Consider the following 7,678-nt stretch of genomic DNA (forward strand, 5'->3'; position numbering starts at 1 on the left):
AAGCTGAGGTGAAGATCAGGGTGAGGGTGAAGGTTAGGGTTAGGGTTATAGTTAGGGTGAGGTTTAAGGTTAGTGTGAGGGTTATGGTTATAGTGAGGGTAAGGGTTATGGTGAGGGTAAGGGTTATGTTGACGGGTAGGGTTAGGGTGAGGGGTAGGGTTAGGGTTAGGGTTAGGGTGAGGGTTCGGGTTTGGGTGATGTTTAGGGTGAGGGTGAGGTTTAGGTTGAGGATGAGAGTTTGCGGGTGGGTATGGGTTCAGGTGAGATTTCGGGTTAGGTTGTGGATGAGGATTAGGGTTAGGGTGAGGGTTCTCATTTGGTTTAGGTTTAGTGTGAGGGTGAGGGTGAGGGGTAGGGTTAGCTTGAGTGTTAGGGTTAGGGTGAGGTTTAAGATGATGGCTAGAGTGAGAGTTAGGGTTAGGGTGAAGTTTATTGTGACTGTGAGTGTTAGAGTGAGGGTAAGTGTTCAGGTGAGGGTGAGGGTTCGTGTGAGGGTGAGGATTAGGGTGTGGTTGAGGGTTAGGATGAGAGTCAGGGTGAGGTGTAGGGATAGGGTTAGGGTGAGGGTTAGGGTTAGTGTAAAGGTTAGGGTTAGGGTTAGGGTTAGTGTGAGGTTAAGATTTAGGGTGTGGGTTAGTGTGAGGGTGAGAGTTAGGGTTACCGTTAGGGGTAGGGTGAGAGTTAGGATGAGGTTTATGGTTAGGGTGAGGGTTAGGATTAGGGTTAGTGTGAGGGTGTGAGTTAGGGTGATGTTTAGGTTGAGGTTGAGGGTTAGTGTGAGGGTGAGGGTGAGGGTGAGGGTTAGGGTGAGTGTGTGGGTGCGGGTGAGGCTGAGGGTGAGGGTTAGGGTTAGGTTTAGGGTGAGGGTGAGGTTTAGGTTTACAGTAAGGGTTAGGGTTGGGCTGAGGGTGAAGATGAAAGTGAGGGTGGGGGTTAGGGTTAGGGTTAGGGTTATTGTTAGTGTTAGGGTTAGGTGAGGGTGAGGGTGAGGGTTAGCATTAGGGTTAGGATTAGGTTTAGGTTTAGGGTAAGGTTGAGGGGGAAGGGGAAGTTGAGTGTTAGGTTTAGGGTTAGGGTTTGGTTCAGGGTGAGGGTTACTGTTAGGTTTATTGTTACTATAAGGGTTAGGCTGAGGGTAAGGGTTAGGGTTAGTGTGAGGGTTAGGTTTAGGTTTAGGGTTTGGGTTAGGTTGAGGGTAAAATTAGGTTGAGGGTTAGGGAGAGGGTGAGGGTTAGGGTTACACTGAGGGTTCGGGTGAGGGTTAGGGTTAGGGTTATATTTAGGGTTAGCGTGAGGGTTATGTTGAAGGTTAGGTTTAGGTTTAGGGCTAGGGTGAGGGTTATGGTGTGGGTAACTGTTAGAGTGAGGTTTAGGGTGAGGGTGAGGGTTAGGACCAGGAGGAGGGTTAGTGTTAGAATTAGGGTTAGGGTAAGGTTGAGGGTTAGGGTGAGGGTTAGGGTTTAGTTTAGGGATAGGGTGAAGATTAGTGTTAGGATAAGTCATAGGGTGAGAGTTATGCTGAGTGGTAGGGTTAGATTTAGTGTGAGGGTTAGGTTTAGTGTGAGGATTAGGGTTAGGGTTAGGGTGAGGTTTAGGTTTAGTGTGAGGGTTATAGTTAGTTAGGGTGAGGGTGAGGGTTAGGGTGAGGTTTAGGGTGAGGGTGAGGTTTAGGATTAGCATTAGGTTTAGGATTAAGGTTAGGATGAGGGTTAGGGTTAGGGTGAGGGTGAGGCTTAGGTTTAGGATGAGGGTTAGGTTTAGGGTGACGTTCGGGTTAGGTTTAGGGTTAGGGTTAGGGTCAGGGTAAGTGTTAGGGTGAGGGTTAGTGTTATGGTTAGGTTTAGTGCGAGGGTCAGGATGAGGGTTAGGGTTAGGTTGAGGTTTAGGGTTCGGGTGAGGTTTAGGTTTAGGGTTAGGGTGAGAGTTAGGGTTAGGGTTAGTGTTAGGGTGAGGGTGAGGGTTATTGTCAGGGTTAGGTGGAGGACTAAGGTTAGGGTTAGGGTTAGGTAAGTGTTAGGGTTAGGGTTAGGCTGAGGGTGAGGGTGAAAGTGAGGTTTAGGGTTAGGGTTAAGATTAGGGTGAGGGGTAGTGTGAGGGGTAGGGTTAGGGTTAGGGTGAGGTTTAGGGTTAGTGTGAGGGGTAGGGTTAGGGTTAGTGTGAGGATAAGGGTTACGTTGAGGGTTAGGTTGAGTGTGAGGGTTAGGGTTATCGTTAGGTTTAGGGTGAGTGTTAGGGAGAGGGTTAGGGTTCAGGTTAGGGTAGGATTCAGGTTAGGGTGAGGGTTAGGGTTAGGGTGATGTTTAGGGTGAGGTTGAGGGATAGGGTGAGGGTGAGGGTTAGGGTTAGGTTTAGTGTGAGGATTAAGGTTAGGGTTAGTGTTAAGTTTAGGGTGAGGGTTAGGGTGAGGGTTAAGTTTAAGTCTAGGGTTAGGTTGAGGGTGAGGTATAGGGTGAGGGTTAGGGTTAGGGTGAGGGTTAGGGATAATGTTGGGTTAGGGATAATGTTAGGTTAGGGTGAGGGTAATGGTCAGTGTTTGGTTTAGGTTTACGTTTAGAGTTAGGGTGAGGGTGAGGGTGAGGGTTAGGATTAGTGTTAGGGTTAGGGTTAGGATGAGGGTTAGGCTGAGGGTTAGGGTTAGGGTTAGTGTGAGGGTTAGGGTTAGGGTTAGGGATAGATTTAGGGTTATCATAAGGTTTAGGCTGAAGGTTAGGGTTAGGGTTAGTTTGAGGGTTAGGTATAGGGATAGGGTAAGGGTTACGGTGAGGGTAAAGGTTACGGTGAGGGTTAGGGTGAAGGTGAGTGTTAGGGTTAGGGTGAGCGTTACGGTGAAGCTTTAGGGTGAAGTTTTGGGTTAGGTTTAGGGTGAGGGTGAGGGTGTGGGTAAGTTTTAGGGTGAGGGTTATGGTGAGGGTGAGTTTTAGGTTTAGGGTGAGGGTAAGGGTTAGCGTAAGTGTTAGGGTCAGGGTGAGGGTTAGGGTTAGCACTAGGTTTAGGGTGAGGTTTAGGGTGAGTTTTTGCCTTAAGGTTAATGATAGGGTGAGGATTAGGGTTAGGGTTAGGTTTGTGGTGAGGGTTAGGCTGAGGGGAAGGGTTAGGGTTAGGGTGAGTGTTAGGTTTAGTGTGAGGGTTAGGATTAGGGTTAGGGTGACGGTAAGGGTTAGGGTGAAGGTTACGGTGAGTGTCAGGTTTAGGGTTAGCATTAGGTTTAGAGTTAAGGTTAGGATGAGTGTTAGCGTTAGGTTTAGAGTTAGGGTTAAGTTGAGGGTGAGGATTCGGTTGAGGGTGATTTTTTCATTTAGGTACGGGTTAGGGATAGGGTTAGGGTGAGGTTTAGGGTGAGGGTGTGGTTTGTGGTTAGGGTTAGGGTTAGGGTGAGGGTGATGGTGAAGGTTAGTGTTAGGATGAGGGTTAGGTTTAGGGTGAGGGTGAAGGTTAGGGTGAGAGTTAGGGTTAGGGTTATGGTGAGGTATAGGGTTGGGTGATGTTTAGTGTGAGGGTAAAGGTTAGGGTGAGGGCGAGTGTTCTGTTGAGAATTAGGGATAGGGTTAGGGTTAGGGATTGCGTTAATGTGAGGGTAAGGGTTAGGGTGAGGGTTACGGTGAGGGTGAGGTTTATGGTTAGGGTGAGTGTTAGGTTTAGGGTTAGGGTTATGGTGAGGTTGAGGGTTAGGGTGAGCAGTAGGTTTAGGGTTAAATTTAGTTTGCGGGTTAGGGTGAGGGTAAGGGTTAGGATGAGGTTAAGGGTGAGGGTGAGTTTTAGGTTTAGGGTGAGGGTAAGGGTTAGGGAAAGGGTTTGGGTTTGGGTTAGGGATAGGGTGAGGATTAGTGTTAGTGTGAAGGATAGGGAGAGGGTTAGGATTAGGGTTAGTGTTAGGATAAGGGTAAGGGTGAGGGTTAGTGTGAGGGTGAGGGTTAAGGTTAGGGTTAGGGTTAGGGTTAGGGTTATGGTCAGGGTGAGGGTTAGGGTGAGCCGTAGGTTTAGGGTTAGTGTTAGTTTGCAGCTTAGGGTGAGGGTAAGGATTAGGGTGAGGATTAGGGTGAGGGTGAGGTTTAGGGTTAGGGTGAGGTTAAGGGTTAGAGTGAGGGTTAAGGTGAGGGTGATGGTGAGGTTTAGGTTTAGGGTTAGGGTTAGGGTGAGGGTTAGGATTAGTGTGAGTGTTAGTGTGATGGTGGGGGTCAGGGAGAAGGTGAGGGTTAGAATGTGGGTGAGGGTGAGGGTGAGGTTTAGGTTTAGGATTAGTGTTAGGTTGAATTTTAGGATTAGGGTTAGTTTTAGGGTTATTGTTAGGGTTTGAGTTTGGGTTAGGGTGAGGCTGAGGGTGAGGTTCAGCATTAGGGTTAGGCTTAGGGTTAGGGTGAGTGCGAGGATGAGTGTGAGGGTTTGGATGAGGGTGAGGGTGTTTCGGTTATGTAAGTGTTAGGGTTAGGGTGAGGATTAGGGTGAGGCTGAGGGTTAAGCTGATGTTAGGTTTAGTGTGATGGTTAGGGTTAGGGTTAGGGTGAGGTTTAGGGTTAGGTTGATGGTTAGGGTGAGGGTGAGAGTTAGGATTAGGAATAGAGTTAGTGTTAGGGTTAGGCTGAGGTGAAGGTCAGGGTGAGGGTGAAGGTTAGAGTTAGGGATATAGTTAGGTTCAGGGTTAAGGTTAGTGTGAGGGTTATGGTGAGGGTGAGGGTTAGGGCGAGGTTGAGAGTTAGTTTTAGGGTGAGGATTAGGATTAGGATGAGTGTTATGGTTAGGGTGAGTATGAGGGTTAGGGTTAGGTTGAGGATTAGGGTTAGGGTGAAGTTTAGGGTTAGGGTTAAGGTGAGAGTTAGGGTTAGGGTGATGTTTATTGTGAGGGTGAGGGTTAGGGTGAGGGTGAGTGTTCGGTTCAGGATGAGGGTTCGGGTGAGGGTGAGAGTTAGGGTGTGGTTGAGGGTTAGGGTTACGGTGAGAGTTAGGTTGAGGTGTTGGGATAGGGATAGGGTTAGGGTTTGTGTGAGGGTAAGGGTTAGGGTGAGAGTTAGGGTGAGGGTGCCAGTGAGGGTGAGGGTGAGGGTGAGGGTTATAGTTAGGGTTACGGTGAGGCTGAGGGTTAGGGTTAGGCTGAGGGTTCAGGTTAGTGTGAGGTTTAGTGTGATGGTGAGGGTCAGTGTGAGGGTGAGTGTTAGAATGAGGTTTAGGTGAGGGTTAGGGTTAGGATTAGGATTAGGGTGAGTTTTAGGGTTTGGGTTAGTGTTAGGGTTAGGGTAATTGTTAGGGTTAGGGTTAGGGAGAAGTTGAGTGTGATGCTGAGGTTTAGCGTTAGGGTTAGGGTTAGGGTTAGGTTGAGAGAGGGGTTGAGGGTTAGGGTTAGGATTTGGATTAGGGTTACGGTAAGGCTGAGGGGGAAGGGGAGGTTGAGGGTGAGGTTTATGTTTAGGGTTAGGTTGAGGGTGAGGGTTAGGGTTAGGTTTAGGTTTAGTATAAGGTTTAGGCTGAGGGTAAGGGTTAGGGTTAGTGTGAGTGTTAGGTTTAGGGTTAGGGTTTGGGTTAGGTTGAGGATAAAGCTTAGGGTGAGGTTTAGGGAGAGGGTGAGGGTTAGGGTTAAGGTGAGGGTTAGGTTTAGGGTTATGGTTAGGTTTAGGGTGAGGGTTAGGGTGAAGTTTAGGTTTAGTTTTAGGGTTAGTGTGAGGCTTAGGGTGTGGGTAAGTGTTAGGGTGAGTGTTAGAATGAGGATGAGGGTTAGGGTTAGGGTGAGGTTTAGGGTTAGGGTGAGTGTTAGGGTGAGGGTAAGGGATAGGGTTAGCATTAGGGTTAGGGTGAGGTTTAGGGTGAGGTTTATGGTTAAGGTTAGGTATAGGGTGAGGATTATGGTTAGGTTAGGTTTAGGGGGCAGGTTAGGCTGAGGTTTAGGGTTACGGTTAGGGTGAGGGTTAGGTTTAGTGTGAGGTTTAGGGTTAGCATTAGGTTTAGTGTTAGGTTTAGGATGAGGATTAGGGTTAAGGTGATGGTTAGGTTGAGGGTGAGGGTTAGGGTTAGGATGAGGGTTAGGGTTAGGGAGAGTGTGAGGGTTAGGTTTAGGGTGAGGGTTAGGTATAGAATGAGGATTAGGGTTAGAGTGAGGGTGAGGGTTAAGGTTAGGTTGAGAGTTAGGGTTAGGGTGAGGTTTAGGGTTAGGGTTAGTGTGAGAGTTAGGGTTAGGTTGAAGTTTATTGTGAGGGTGAGTGTTATGCTGAGGGTTAGTGTTCATGTGAGGGTGAGGGTTCGTGTGAAGGTTAGGGTGTGTTTGAGGGTTAGGGTTAGGGTGAGAGTTAGGGTGAGGTGTTGGGATAGGGTTAGGGTTAGGGTTAGTGTGAGGATAAGGGTTTGGGTGAGGGTTAGGTTGAGCGTGAGGGTTATGGTTAGCGTTAGGGTTAGGGTGAAGGTTAGGGTTAGTGTGATGTTTAGGGTGAGATTGAGGTTAGTGTGAGGGTAAGGGTGAGGGTGAGGGTTAGGTTGAGGTTGGGGGTGAGTGTGAGTGTGAGGGTGAGGGTTATCTTTAGGGTTATGATGAGGGTGAGGGTTAGGGTTAGGATTAGGTTTTGGGTTATGGTTAGGCTGAGGGTAAGGGTGAAATTGAGGGTGAGGGTTAGGGTTAGGTTTAGGGTGAGGGTTAGGGTTAGTGTGGGGGTTAGTGTGATGGTGAGGGTCAGGATGAGGGTGAGTGTTAGAATGAAGTTGAGGGTGAGGGTGAGGGTTAGGGTTAGGATTGGGTTAGGGTGAGTTTTAGGGTTAGGGTTAGTGTTAGGGTGAGGGTTATTTTTAGGGTTAGGGTTAGGGTGAGGGTGAGTGTTAGCGTTAGGGTTAGGATTAGGGTTAGGGTGAGGGTGGGGTTGAGGGATAGGGTTAGGATTAGGGTTAGGGTTAGGGTAAGGCTGAGGAGGAAGGGGAGGTTGAGGGTGAGGGTTAGGTTTAGGGTTAGGATTACGTTGAGTGTTAGGATTAGGTTTAGGGTTAGTATAAGGGTTAGGCTGAGGGTAAAGGTTAGGGTTAGTGTGAGTGTTAGTTTTAGGGTTAGGGTTTGGGTTAGGTTGAAGGTAAAGTTGAGGGTGAGGGTTAGGGAGAGGTTGAGGGTTATGGTTATGGTTATGGTTAGGGTTAGGGTAAAGGTTAGGTTTAGGTTTAGGTTTCAGGTGAGGGTTAGGGTGTGGGTAAGTGTTAGGGTGAGGGTTAGGGTTTGGGTGAGGGTTACAGTTTGGGTGAGTGTAAGGGTTAGGGTTAGGGTTAGGGTGAGGGTGAAGGTTAGGGCTAGCATCAGGGTTAGGGTGAGGGTGAGGGTTAGGGTTAAGGTTAGTGATAGGGTGAGGGTTAGGTTTACGGTTAGGTTTAAGGTGAGGGTTAGGCTGAGAGGTAGGGTTAGGGTTAGGGTGAGGGTTAGTTTTAGTGTGAGGATTAGGGTTAGGGTTAGGGTGAGCGTAAGTGTTAGGTTGAGGGTTAGGGTGAGAGCGCGGTTTAGGGTTAGCATTAGGTTTGGGGTTAGGGTTAGGATGAGGGTTATGGTAAGTGTGAGGGTGAGGTGTGGGTTAGGGTTAGGATGAGGGTTAGGGTGAGGGTGAGGGTGAGGGTTAGGTTTAGGGTGAGGATTAGGTTGAGTGTAAGTGTTAGGCTGAGGGTTAGGGTTAGGTTTAGGGTGAGGGTCAGGGTGAGGGTTAGGGTGAGAGTTAGGGTTAGGGTTAGA

The sequence above is a fragment of the Dipodomys merriami genome, unplaced genomic scaffold (genome assembly GCF_024711535.1).
Source record: "Dipodomys merriami isolate MVZ:Mamm:240054 unplaced genomic scaffold, mDipMer1.0.p SCAF_196, whole genome shotgun sequence".
Classification (NCBI taxonomy): Eukaryota; Metazoa; Chordata; class Mammalia; order Rodentia; family Heteromyidae; genus Dipodomys; species Dipodomys merriami.